This window comes from Paramormyrops kingsleyae, chromosome 11 (assembly GCF_048594095.1).
Source record: "Paramormyrops kingsleyae isolate MSU_618 chromosome 11, PKINGS_0.4, whole genome shotgun sequence".
Taxonomy (NCBI): domain Eukaryota; kingdom Metazoa; phylum Chordata; class Actinopteri; order Osteoglossiformes; family Mormyridae; genus Paramormyrops; species Paramormyrops kingsleyae.
Genome location: NC_132807.1, coordinates 20,452,782 through 20,467,324, shown reverse-complemented (window position 1 = coordinate 20,467,324; position 14,543 = coordinate 20,452,782).

Below are 14,543 nucleotides of genomic sequence, written 5' to 3'. Positions count from 1 at the left end.
CAAACTCCACACGGAAAGGACCCGGGACTGAACACGGGGAAGAGTGTGCAAACTCCACACGGAAAGGACCCGGGACTGAACACGGGGAAGAGTGTGCAAACTCCACACGGAAAGGACCCGGGACTGAACACGGGGAAGAGTGTGCAAACTCCACACAGAAAGGACCCGGGACTGAACACGGGGAAGAGTGTGCAAACTCCACACAGAAAGGACCCGGGACTGAACACGGGGAGGGCGTGCAAACTCCACACAGAAAGGACCCGGGACTGAACACGGGGAAGAGCGTGCAAACTCCACACAGAAAGGCCCCGGGACTGAACACGGGGAGGGCCTGCAAACTCCACACAGAAAGGCCCCGGGACTGAACACGGGGAGGGCCTGCAAACTCCACACAGAAAGGCCCCGGGACTGAACACGTGGAGGGCGTGCAAACTCCTCACAGAAAGGACCCGGGACTGAACACGGGGAGGGCGTGCAAACTCCACACAGAAAGGACCCGGGACTGAACACGGGGAGGGCGTGCAAACTCCACACAGAAAGGACCCGGGACTGAACACGGGGAGGGCGTGCAAACTCCACACAGAAAGGACCCGGGACTGAACACGGGGAAGAGTGTGCAAACTCCACACAGAAAGGACCCGGGACTGAACACGGGGAAGAGTGTGCAAACTCCACACAGAAAGGACCCGGGACTGAACACGGGGAAGAGTGTGCAAACTCCACACAGAAAGGACCCGGGACTGAACACGGGGAAGAGTGTGCAAACAACCACACAGAAAGGACCTGGGACTGAACACGTGGAGGGCGTGCAAACTCCACACAGAAAGGACCCGGGACTGAACCCAGGACCTACTTGCTGTGAGGAAGCAGTACTAACCACTGCAAGATAAATAAGTAAATAAATAAATAGACAGATAGATAGATAAATAAATAAATATTTTATTCTTTGTTTTCTCTTCCCATTGTTCCTTGCACCTAATTATTTACTCTGACCTAAATTATGTTGCTATTCTTACCTATGAATGATGTCTTTTTATCATGTATCGATGCTTTCCCTTTTGATGTGTTTTCCAGCTCATTATTGCTGAGGTTTGGGTCTGATCAGGCTCATCACAGCAGTTCTGAACCTTCTGAAATGACCACTAGAGTGAGCCATGCATGACTTTACAGAAATTTCTGCTGACCCTAGACAGTCACATTCAGGAAGTCCTCAGACATTCTCCCAAGAGTGCTTAACCTTCTCAGCACAAATAGGTCAATAGCGTTGACTTCAGACAAGGTATAGAATAGTGCCTTGATTTCTTAAGTAATAGATTAATGAATCAGTTAAGAAAAGGTTTTTAAAATTAATTGCTCGTTCAATCGGCATGACATGTCCAAGAATTTCTCAAAGTAGACGATTTTGATCCAAGCCGTCTTGTGAGTTATGCTGTCTAAACAGTCATGCGAAATTAATGGTGATGTTTTCCTTGAGAATGGTCGATAGGTTCGGGCCCAGCTGAGGTATTCGCCTCGCACTTGCACACTCAGCCGTGCTCAATTTCCATTTCCCGTCGCCGCGATTCTGTCCCGAGGTTCCCCCACCAGGTACTTGGAGTGAATTAATGGGGCCTAATGTCTCGCGGAGTGTCTGGGGACGATGGAAACAGAATCCCCCCCACCCACATATCGAAGTTCATTACCGCACAGCATGGGGGCAACGCAGCTGCGTGCCTGTCAGTTGGGTGTCGGGCACTATGAAGCCCTCCCAAAATGGGTGTTTGGGAGGGGGTTCCAAGGAGAACCAGAAGTAAATCTTACGAATGTGTGTGTTAAGACAGGGAAGTCCGTGGGATTAAAAACATGGAGGCTGAGTCCATCACAGGCAGGGGTGTGTAAAAAGGTGGGGGGAAGGTTACGACAATTCCATGGGCTCCTGAGTGTGGGACGAGGCCCTAAAAAACTTGGAAGATTGTTGGATTGTTCTGGACATCTCAAGCAATACCGCTGATCACAGAGATCATACACACACACACACACACACACACACACACACACAATTGCTACCGGCAATTTAGAAGCACCAATTAGCCTAACTCCACACATACAAACGAGATCCAATCCCATCACCAAATATCTTGTAAGCTGTTTAAGAGATTGCACAACATCAATAAACGTTTAAACTTTGTTTATTTTTGCCCATCTAATAAAAAGTATGTCATCGTTATAAATAGGAACATAACAGAATATTTGTACATTATTTAGTCTTTGAAACTTTACTGCTTTAGAAATTTCAATGTTGAATATTACTGTAATTTTAAGTTACCTTTCTTCTGATTTTTCATTTTTGATTGTTGTCATGCACTATCCTTATAAATATAGCCCTATAAAATATTGGTTGAAACCAAGAGGAATGAATACATTTTTTGTTTTAGGGTTGAATGTTTTCCCATTTTTAGGATTAAGACTGGAATTAATTGCATAGCAAATGAATTATAAATATATAATCAGTGGCAGTTTTTTGATGTAATTCCATTCAATTATATTCTGATACAGCAAAATATAGATAATTGGTTCATCATGCCTATCATAAGGTTCATTATTGTTTTAATTTGAATCATGTGGTTTTTAAGATACAACATTTTTCCCAACTTCAAAAATGCTTTCAACACCATTAATTTACATTTTTGACAGCCACTGTTTTGTCTGGATCCAACTACTTAAAATATCGCTAGCATTTGTTTTGTTCTGAAAAAAAATCCCAAAAAAATACATTGCATTATACAATTTACAGGGGTGGGTTTTAGTTTCTGGGGGCCCAATTGAAATGTAACTTGCCCCAGTCACACCCAACTAGACCACTTATTTAAAAATTAGATACCCTTGTAATCCAGACTAAGGGTACTAATATTAGAACATCTCTGATGTGAAACCATGATTAGGTACTGAGCTAGATCATTGCTGATTACAATATGATTGTCATGTGATTATGATGTGATGGTGATGTGATTATGATGCAATTGTGATATGATTATGATGTAATTGTGATTCGATTGTCTTCCACTGTTTTCTGAACCCTAACCTCGTTTCTGACCGTTTGCCGAGGGCGATTTGAACTTGGTATTTATATTCCTCAGGATTGTCACTAATAAAGGATATTTATGTTCATGTCTATCATTTGCTAATTAATCAAGATTTTGAAAAGCCACATTGCCTCAGGGCAACTGTGTGATGTAAAGTCTAATTACGAGGTTCCTTCAGAGCACTGGGCATATTTGGTTGAAACAGAAGCAGTGCTTTATTTTTCTAACATGTCAATGGCTTTAACACAGGTAGGGTGACATAAAACACATATTGAAGTCTGTGGAATACAGATCACACAGGATCACATGACATGTCCGTATACAAAGGTTCACCTTGCCGAAGTATAACCCGAAGGAAATCCATTGCAACTTAACCTACAAACCTCAGACACCCAGCAAAACTACCCTGGGAGGGAACACTAACTTTTGTAAGAACTTTATTCTTTTAGAAATTAACATTAATGCGGGACACTGGCAAGGTTATAAACAACAATTTGTCAGTAATTCCAAACCTATAAAATGCACTCTGCTTTAAATGCTTGAATCAACTTTCCCTTCCTCCAGGAAAACATATTAAAATTATCAACTCTGCCACCAGGTAAACATATTACTCTTATCTCCCCTTCCACCAGATAAAGATATTAAAATTATTTATCATGGCACCGAGTTAATGTGTATTTTGATTAATTACTCTAAGATATATATACATAATCACATACACAAATTTTGGTCTACAGTGCCACCACCTTTCAAGCAAACGTGTAACTTGTGTTAGCAAAGATGGGTGTCTCCCAAAACTAGCATATATTATTTTAACTAAAAGTTTAAATATTATACTATGCAGAGTAGACTTTGAATGTACATATGCCACTTGTACAAAAGCCATTTTGCATGTGTTTACCACAGCAGGACATGTTTTTTTACTTAAGTTATCCTTTTGTAGTAATTATTTCTTACCCCATTGTCATATTTCATTATTGTAAATACTGAACAAATTTCCCCCCACGGGGACCAATAAAGTTTGTCTCATCTCATTTTATCTCATCTCATCGTATCGCATCTTATCTCGTGGTGGAGATTTGCTGGTTGATGAGTGGAGCCTTGGCCTCAGAGAGGGAAACACCTCTTCAGAATTGAAAGCTAATTTCCTTTCCTTTTGGGTGCAGGTGGAATGTCCATATGTTGTTGAAGGAGCCGAGGGCCCTGGTTTGCTTTTGGGACTGAGGAGCCGTAATGGTGCTTACATCCACTCGAGCTCACGTCAAGCTGCTTCCTGCTTTCTATCATTGGCATTATGTCTTTTTTATTCCGCTTAACTGAACTCTCTTCTCTGGAACATTGAAGACGGTTTTGAAGCCACTTTAGTTCCACTTTTTACATGCTGCGTGGAAATATAGTATATGGTATAGTATGTGTGTGTGTGTGTGTGTGTTCGTGGTCCAGGTATACCTTTCCTTGTGGGGACCAAATGTCCGCACAACATGATGAAAATCTGTGAAAAAAATAAAAATGCTTGTTTGGTTACTTATGGTTATGATTAGGGCTGGGTAGGGGTTAAGGTCATCATTTTTGGATTTTGGTTTTTCCAGTAGAAAATGGACAGTCCTCACAAAGATTTGAGTATAGGTCTGTGTATGTATGTGTGTGTGTGTGTGTGCGTGTTTATTCTGGTTTTCCTAATCAAGCATTCTACTATTAACAAAATGGTACAATTTCCTCACCTATAAACTGTAAGAAGTGTTTTTATAATGCTCCTTTTCCCCGTGACAACACACAGAAGCAACAAAAGGCCATTGCTTTGTACAACTCTCATGCAACCGTGGCTTTGATAGAAAATGAATGAGGAAAAAGTAGAAGAAAAAAAAACAAAAGAAAAACTGAAGCACTTCTGTTTCTATCGACATGGTTTTCATTAAACTGGCTTTGCTGTGCACACAAATGATAAGAGGGTCATTTATTATTGAAATTGCTTTATAAGCTCATGTGTTCATTTGGAGATAGGCATTGCAACATTCTTTATGACAATATCTGTTTAGTTGGCGAAAAGAAGTGTATAATAGTTAGGGTGATCCCCAATGTCATGGGAAAGAGGAGCACAAACGATTGTTTGCAGAACGCTATCGACTGGACTGTCTTCCTCTGTTAAGATGATGACTCCTTTTCCGATGTTGTTCGAGCATGGGAAACGGTTTGGTTTCTGAAATATGAGACAGTTAGCTATATTCCTTTGAGTAGCCTTGGGAAGGAACTCGACTTTGCCCTCTCGTTCTCCTCTCTTCCCACTCATAATCCTACTTGCAGCCCTGAATGTGTCGTCGTACAAAATATACATACGCATATGCATGAAGCTACATGTGCTTTATCGCTGCATTTAACGTCTAAATCGGGCTCAATTTAATCACGTTGATAGAGACTCCGTTGCTTTCATGTCTCGCTCTTGCTTCCCATTGTTCCCATTGTTCTTTACAGAATACCATCACTTTGAAGTAGCCAGTTCTGTTTTATTTTTTTGGGTATTTAGCCAAACATATACTGTAGCACACAGTATTTCTGGGCCGGAAACAGGGCCCTGGGAATTTTTTAGTCATTCAGCAGGAAAATATATATGTCCGAATATATGTCCAAACACAGAGGCACATACACTGTGGGCATGTTGATCTTGAAAGACGAGGCTGAAGGGGGAAACAGCATTAATATCTGCGCTTTGTGAAGTAAAGGGTCTCATGTTAAATTGATGCTGCAGCACATACTGAGGTGATGGAAAGCTCACTGGTTTCAGGGGGGGGGGGGGGGGGGAGTCAGGCAGATGCAAGGCTGGATGCCTGACGAGAAGCCAGAAAGCAGAGGACACCCCAGGAAAGGCAGGGCTTGGGGCGTGGGGGGTGGTTTCTGATCTCACACCCCTGAGCTGTAAAGCAATTACACAAATCTCACAGCCAGTGCCCACGCTGCATGAGGGCCATTAATGCGGGTGTCCTTCCTTTGGCCCCCGATCTATGAGAATAAAAAAAAAAACAAACTTAACATTTTATTTATTCAGCAGGCACTTTTATCCAAAGCCACATACATTTTTGTTTTTGAGGAAGTGGGGTCAATGAATTCCCTGAGCAACTGGGTGGTGGGGGGTTAGGAACTCTGCTTGAGGGCCCAGCAGTGAGCTCATACTGCCAACCCCAGGATTCAAACCAGTGACCTTCCGACCACAAAGCAGCAGCCTAACCCACTGCTCCATACACCACCAACGAGAAATGTCCTATTTAGATTTTATGGGTGGAATTTGAATGCAATACTGTGCATTATCTTTGTCAATTATGCCCAGCTTGCTTGATCCACCCTAACCCTGCACATGTTTGTTTGTTACAGATGGATTATTCTGGGCGCTAGTACAGTACATGGTACCATCACTCAGCAGGGTAGAGAGATGGAGGGTGGCATTCAAGGGGTTCTAGATCTTAATGGGCAGCAGAAATATTCATAATTGCCAAGCATATGACTATCCAAAGCAACTAATTTACCTGCGTTTTTTAAAAACTTTTATCCATTAAGTCAGACCAATATTTTCACATCTGTGATTCAGGTTAAAAACCCAGCCACAGGAATTGCCTGAGGCTGAGTATTTAACCAGTACTCCTGCTCCCTTACTAAAGATATGAAATGTGCTTTTTCGGGTATTAGCAGAGTTAAAATGGCATACCTTTAATGTTATTTCAGTTTTCACTCCCAGTAAACAGTATGGAGAGGCACCCCATGTTTGCCTGTAGTACTACTATTGACTGTTATGTTGGGGGCACACAAACCCAACCACCAGGCACTGAAATCATGAAGTTTCACTTAGTTTTTTCGTCATTATTTTTTGCTTTATTTTTCAAGGATCATAATGGCTTAATTCATCCATACCAGCTGTTTTTTTCCAGACGTTCTCTACATGCTGTTACCTGATGCACATCTTCTCCCATCTGAGACATCGAACTCTGTTATTTTTAATATGTGGTGTCTGTGATTTAGTTGTTATGTTATTAGATATGCATTTAATTCCTTAGGTAGCACTAAATTGAAAATTGCTTCCCATTTTTTCCAGTTTATAGAGCTGGGTATTGAACTAGCACAATAGTCACCACTCAAGGGTACAACAGCAGGTTCCTCATGGGACTTTGTGCAGAAATATGTTTATGATCATTCATTGTTTGTTGCTGCTGTAGAGTAAGTGTACCGCCCCCACAATCCCTTTGCAGGTTCAGCCAGGAAAGCAAATGGAAGTTTGTAGGAGGTGTCCTGAAAATAGAAAAGAGTGGAAATTTCTGGGGGAAATCATTGAAATGCAACGTTTGTGCCAATGAAATTTGAAGAAAAAAATGTGTGTGTGTGTATATATATATATATATATATACACTCACCTAAAGGATTATTAGGAACACCATACTAATACGGTGTTTGACCCCCTTTCGCCTTCAGAACTGCCTTAATTCTATGTGGCATTGATTCAACAAGGTGCTGAAAGCATTCTTTAGAAATGTTGGCCCATATTGATAGGATAGCATCTTGCAGTTGATGGAGATTTGTGGGATGCACATCCAGGGCACGAAGCTCCCGTTCCACCACATCCCAAAGATGCTCTATTGGATTGAGATCTGGTGACTGTGGGGGCCATTTTAGTACAGTGAACTCATTGTCATGTTCAAGAAACCAATTTGAAATGATTCGAGCTTTATGACATGGTGCATTATCCTGCTGGAAGTAGCCATCAGAGGATGGGTACATGGTGGTCATAAAGGGATGGACATGGTCAGAAACAATGCTCAGGTAGGCCGTGGCATTTAAACGATGCCAAATTGGCAATAAGGGGCCTAAAGTGTGCCAAGAAAACATCCCCCACACCATTACACCACCACCACTAGCCTGCACAGTGGTAACAAGGCATGATGGATTCATGTTCTCATTCTGTTTACGCCAAATTCTGACTCTACCATTTGAATGTCTCAAGCTGAGACAATGAGCTCGTGCAAATTGTAGCCTCTTTTTCCTATTTGTAGTGGAGATGAGTGGTACCCGGTGGGGTCTTCTGCTGTTGTAGCCCATCCGCCTCAAGGTTGTGCGTGTTGTGGCTTCACAAATGCTTTGCTGCATACCTCGGTTGTAACGAGTGGTTATTTCAGTCAAAGTTGCTCTTCTATCAGCATGAATCAGTCGGTCCATTCTCCTCTGACCTCTAGCATCAACAAGGCATTTTCGCCCACAGGACTGCCGCATACTGGATCTTTTTCCCTTTGTACACCATTCTTTGTAAACCCTAGAAATGGTTGTGCGTGAAAATTCCAGTAACTGAGCAGATTGTGAAATACTCAGACCGGCCCGTCTGGCACCAACAACCATGCCACGGTCAAAATTGCTTAAATCACCTTTCTTTCCCATTCTGACATTCAGTTTGGAGTTCAGGAGATTGTCTTGACCAGGACCACACCCCTAAATGCATTGAAGCAACTGCCATGTGATTGGTTGATTAGATAATTGCATTAATGAGAAATTGAACAGGTGTTCCTAATAATCCTTTTGGTGAGTGTACAGTATATTGACATTCATTCCATACATATCGGGTTTTATTCCTTTATATATATATATATATATATATATATATATATATATATATATATATATATATATATATATATATATATATCGGTTTTCATTCCATATATTCCAAGTTTCATTGTATATATATCGGGTTTCATATATAAATTTATATAAATGATAAAATGAGATGAAAGTGGGAATTACAGTGTTTTGGGCTAATTAGCTACGTTTGCAGCTATGAGATAATTCTTTGCTAGCAGTTTTACCTTGAACACCACTGGCTTTTGATAAAAAGCAAAAAAGAAACATGACTAAAAATGAAATATTATTTATCTGAATGTTCTGAGAAAGCAAAGTTGTATCAAAATCACCAAATCTGTCCAATATGGAATGTTTTAGGGATAAAGAGCTTGAACCGGAATTACAGAGCTTGAATTAAATCGAGTGAAATCGCTAAATTTGTCTAGCTGAGTCGAGTCTAGTCACTTATCTGGCCCAAGGCTCATTAGTTCTGACAGTTCAACAGAGCGTCAGTGAGTCTCCACCATTAATTTTTAATGCATTGTAATATGTCCTCACTTGTTCTCAAGTAACTCTGCCCAACAGTTACGCTTAGGATGCCCGAGCCACGTGAAAGAAAATTTATTGACATACAAAGATGACTGGAAAAAAGATTAAAAAAATAATAAAACTAAGATACCTTTTATTGCCATTTGTACAAGTATGTACTTGACGGCCATTTATCCAGTACCCCTGCTGTAGCTTTTCGCTGTTAAGGGTCCTTCTTAAGGACTCACCATATTCGCACCTGCAACCTTCCAGGTGCAGCACAGAGATGGTAGAGTTTTACCGCGCTACAGACCCAATCTCATATTGAATGGCTACAATCCTGTCCCATAACCAGAAAAACACAAAGGGTACAACAAATTCTTCCTGTCAGCAATGTTTGTAAGGGGAATTTACTACATAGAAAATACAGCAGATGTGTTGACAGGAATTTATACTGCTACATTTACCGGGTCTGACAGACTGCCACAGTACCTTTATCTTGTAGGAGTATGGTAGGAATAACAACAACAGTATCACTGTTTGTGGAGCCTATCACTCTTTCTCCCTAGTTTGGTAGATAACTATGTATTTATCGGTGATAGTTTTAGCAAAGCAGATTCATTCATGTCATTTAGATTGCTTGTTTGTTTCATAACTTAAGTAACATGGATTAATGTTATTTATTGAGTAAGGATACCAAATGATCTGTGGTGGCATAGTGGAATTCTGTGCATGATAGTATGAAAACAGAATGCTGCTAAAATTGTTCATTAACAACGTTCAATTATTTTGAGATTAAATAAAAGCATTTCAAAAGTTATTTAATAGTGACTGAATTCAGATTAAAAGTTTGGTCTTTTAACATTTCCATGATGCTCAAGGCTTTCTTTTTGGACTTGTAGCAGTTATCAAAAAAAATAAAAAAAGTAATTGAGCCGTTGACATAATGAAGTCGCTTCAACTTTCGTCCAGAAGTCCTTTTTCCAAATGAGCCATTCAGCACACATGATGTGTGATTGCATGCTACTGAAAAATATGCAAGATGACTATGCTACGGACAGATCAGTAAACGTTTAAAGATTTTTATGAGAATGAATAACAAGTGGTTCACAGTGGCAGCAAAAAGGGTAATGCTTCATCATATATCAGCCCGAGAAATATTCACAACTTTCAAGTGTAGCTTAAAATGAAAGCTAAAACGCCTTAAACTGTATAAAAGAATCTTAATAACATGTAATTAAGCAAATTTTAATTGAGCGATATATTACATTATTGCAGTCTTTTATAGATCCTTTAAACATATTGATATTTTTATCCCTGGTTCAGGGTATCTGTGAAAAATAACCCAATTATTAGTATTCCAGAATTCCTAATGAAAAAGGGGATCATTTGCTAAAGTAAGCCACCTCCTCCAGATGTCTGTCTTTTTAAAACCAAGACTTTCACTTCAAAAAGTAATTAGGCCCCCAAAAATAATTTGAAAGGAGACCCATAAGAAGTAGTCACGAACGAGACGGCTCTTTAATTACGGTTTTTCAGACGTGCCAGCTGCGGGCCCCTTATTCTCCATTCCGAGGCATCTACAGCTGTGCGGTGGCCTTCTCATGTTCAGGAGAAGTTCAAGAAGAGGTGGCGTGCTTCGGCTACAGGAATAAAAATGAGAACATTGATTTAGAAGCGAAAATCCTATTTGAATGTGACAAAAATTAAAAATAGCTACCGAAGTCAGGCTCCGTGGGCAAATCAGCTGATACACTCAAGGGCCACTGTAAGAGACATTATGCAAAGCGATGGAAGCACACTGAATGTATTCTTAAGCAAAGGGAAAAAAGCTAATGAACGGTTAAATTAAGACGAGTTTGAAGTCCTCTAATCAATAATGAGCAAGCTGATTGTGCTACACTTAAATTAAAAAAACACAAAGGTGCAGCCTTTCTCTTTTAGCAAATTAAAAATACATGTAGGGGTTTATGAATAAATTATATAGTTATAATTGCGACAGAAGTTTAAGGCAATATGACTGAACCTGCGGATGTGAGTCGTTTTGCAAGATGATCGTTTAAAGGACATACTTTTCAAACAGAAAAAAAATCCAAATTTGTTTGCAATGTAATTTTTTATATAATTTGGCAGTCCTCTGTTTTTTCATTTACTCCTTCCTATCACATGAATGGTTTAATGTTAACATGCCAACATCAATTAATATGTAAAAAACAATATAATACAGTATTACTGTACTATTTCTTATGCTTCAGCTAATCCCTTTGAAAATAAGCTGACATTCTCCAGAATAGATTCATTCTTGGGCTGTAGAATTTACATAAAAAGTAGCACTCTTATTTTGACACGTACTGTAATGTGTGACGAATCCTGTCATGCCTTTAACTGTCATGTCAATTACTTCTGGGTTGCATGCTTTGTCTGTACCAGTACTCAAATGCTGAATGACTTTAGCCTCACCGTTCCAGGGATCAAGTTTGTAGCCTCTGCCCCTGGTTCTGTGTGCATGCAGTTTGCTTGTTCTCTGCATGTTTAGTAAACATGCAGTTTAGTAAATTCTGAATCGCCTTTAATGTCCATGTGCCCTGTAGTGGACTGGCAGCCCCTTCAGGTCACCAGCTGCCTCATTCCCTGCTTCTTATAATAGGCCCCAATCTCATTGTGACCCTGCAGTAATCAAAGACGGCTGGACAAAAATGTTTAAGCACATTATGATGTTACAGTATCCTTGTGGTCTCACAAAGGGCGAGTACTTCTAAGCGTAATTTAATACAGTCAGTATATAATATTGCTATTCTCTTAAATGGTTAGTGGCAGTTTGTGTGATTTATTTAACCATAAAGCTTTGGCCTGTAATAAAATGGTGTGGTTATTAATTGGTTTGAATAATGGAAATCCTTTTGTTTATAACCTTATCAAACTCCACATTTTCCATATCAAGCTCCACATTTAAAATCCCTCCAAGGGACATATATGCAGAAGTTAAAATGTGTGCCAGGCACTCCGCAGATACCATGACTGAATAATAGGACTCATAATTGTCTTGCATTCACAATTATAGCCATAGTTATTAATTAATACCTGTCAGTTACTTTTTATTCCACACGGTGAAAGCAATTACCATCACACTGAGCGGCGAAAATTTGAAATTAAGAAAAAGCGTTTTCGATTTGCCAGATATTGGTTTTTAACGTGGTTGATCTGCTGCTAATGTTTATTAGAAGTGCATTCCTGTTACCAAAAATGCTCCTCCTTGTTGTCGGTGAGCAAACAAATCCACGGGGATAGTAGGGAGGTACCGATGCACACTTTCGTATTTATTGCTGACGGCCAGGTTACTTCACCTGTCTTTTAGAAGACATTACGGCTTAAGTGGCTTTCCCCTGGGGAGCTATGCATTTAGAGTGGTTCGTCCTTGAATGGGAAAGAGCCCTCACCTTTGAGACTTCTACAAGCCCCAGTGGTAGTGCAATTTAGAGCAAGCAATATCTTCATCGAACCCCCCTTATCTGCACCGAAAGCTGAGCTTCAGATCTCCATTTCCTTCCCATCGCGTGGATCCGTCAGCCGCTCTCATCTCCCTCTTTGTTTTAGACTCTGCGTCGGTTAACGGTTTCCGCATTAATTCCGGAACACCGGAAAGGAACGTGGCTGCGGAATGCCTGCTAATGTGAATCCCGGCCTCCTGGTATCTCGCCCGCAGAGAGTTCCCCCTGCACAGCCGCTCTCTTTGTACTGGGCCGACTGCATAATTTGTCTTTTTTCGAATATGTGCTGCAAGCTGCCATCCGGATTTTTTTTTCCCTCTTTTTTTCAACTCGTGCGTCAGAATTAACATGCCGGGACCGCGACTGAACAACAGTTGGCTGTTCTCCCGTAAAGCCGGCGATGCGTTTTTCCCTGTGCTGTGTTTTCCGCTGCCCGCCGCTCGATGATGAATCTCAATTATGGCAAGGTCACCCCTCATCTGAGAGATTCCTCCGTGGCTGTATTGAAACTGGCAGCCCTTCCATGCTATCATGGCACACTTATTGACAGTCTGAATCCTTTCCAAATGAGGATGATGAAAATTTGGTAGAGCTATTCCTTCTCTTCTCATTTTCGAGTGACAGAGACGATGGGGCCCCGCCCCGCTCCCTTATCGTGATCTCTGCGCGTCCTCCCAGAGATTCGGGGACAGCTTGTTAATGTGCTTTTCAACATGCAGTGGCAGTTTGTATGCTAACATCTCCTTGATTTAAGTGCCTATATATGTGGCTTTGAGTCTTTGAGAGAAAATGTTTTCCAAAATGTCTGTTATCATATAATGAGTAACGTTCATTGTTACGTTATAGTGGAATACAATCCACGCAACAGCATTTTCATATTCACAGAAGCATTTGCACGACAATATTAGTTTTACAGACAGATATCCTGATATGAACAGACTTATAATCTACAGTAACTTAACACTTATCTAACCACTTAGGGTCACGTGGTGGGCTGTGATGCAATAGGGCACAAGGCTTATATCCAAAATTTTCAATTTATGAATTCAGACTCATTTAGGTGTAACAATGAAACAGTTTTAGTTCCCATTGATTTATCAAAAAAGTGTGAGTCTATATGTAAGTAGTTTTATGCATGTGTTCTTTAAGCAGCTATAAGCATTTTAGTCTCATTCCAAAGCAAACAGCCTTGGTTCCAACCCTTTTCCCTATTTTATTCAAACTCTTTCCTCTATAGCTTCATGGTGTGGAAGAAGGTGCTTACAAAAATAAGCTTTTTCATCATTGTGTTTAAATTAGAATTGATTACACTGTCAGGCTTTTATGTCACCAGCACACGAGTATTCCCGCTGCTACCCTATTCTCGCACTCCATCGGTGATCAATTCAGAATAGATTTTAATTATTCATTACCCATAGTGCTTTGCATGCGTGCTTGTTTACAGTGGGCAACTGTAAATCTGTCGGGCCGTGTGCTGTAAAGGGAGGGTTTCAGAGCAAAAGCAAACTGACAGGATAAAGGAGCATGGTGTTTCACGTGGCAAGCGAGCGAACGAACAAGCACTGCGTATCGGCGGATTAATGCAAATGCTAAATGGACTGCGATAGGAAACACTGATTTCTAATGAGCTGGAAAACTCTGAGAGCTGTTGCATTGACTGAGTGGCTGCCCCCCCCCCTCCCCCCCGACTTATGGAACTCAAGATGGTGGAAAATCTGAAGACTGTTTGGGGCCACTCTCTTCCTTGGAACCAAAAAGAAAATTATAGCTTGGACCTGTTTCCCCCGAGCGACCCGCCCCCATACCTGCTCAAAGTATCCACCTCAAAGCCCCTCTTAATCAGGTACTGTTGATTGTTTTATGTAAAATCTGAGCG